The sequence below is a fragment of the Trypanosoma theileri genome, assembly GCF_002087225.1.
Source record: "Trypanosoma theileri isolate Edinburgh chromosome Unknown TM35_Tth_67_V1, whole genome shotgun sequence".
Classification (NCBI taxonomy): domain Eukaryota; phylum Euglenozoa; class Kinetoplastea; order Trypanosomatida; family Trypanosomatidae; genus Trypanosoma; species Trypanosoma theileri.
The window spans coordinates 31,783-32,430 of record NW_021639909.1 but is presented as its reverse complement, the minus strand read 5'-3'; positions in this window follow the sequence as shown (position 1 = coordinate 32,430).

Below are 648 nucleotides of genomic sequence, written 5' to 3'. Positions count from 1 at the left end.
TCTCTTTTCTTTTTTTTAATTTGCGTTCACATTTTTTCTGAGCGGGATAAAATATAATTTGCTTAATTCAGTGGGGATACTAATTATAATGGGGAAAGGGAGAAGCCAACACAGAGAGATTTATACATTATCCGTTATTATTACTTCTCTCTCTGTGTGTGTGGCTATCTCTACAATGTTACCAAATGGTATTTTAATTTTTTATATCTTTTTTGTGGGATTTGAATGGGACTTCATATTGTTTGAATAATGGGTATTTTCCCTAATGGGTATTCTTTCTTTGCATTCATGGTAGATTCCATATATGTTGTGTGTGGAGTAATAGTGGTGTACAGGTGTTTCCTGTTCTCTTCCTTCTTCTTTTTTCTTTTCCACATACAGGGTCTTTAGTGATCCTCACTAGNTCACGCATCAAGAGTTTGGCGCCGATATCGGAATTGTTGTGTGGTCACATTGGTAAAAGTGTTGCTGAGTTGCAGGAAGAAGCCAAACAAGATCCGCACTCTGCTAAAGATTTAGAATTGCTAAAGAAGTATGGTGCTGCAGCCAAGCGTTATGAAGCCGCTGTACAGGCCGAGACAGATGCTAATAACGAAATGGATGAGAAATGGGCTTTGGCAAAAAAAACAAAGTGGGACACCAAAGAGT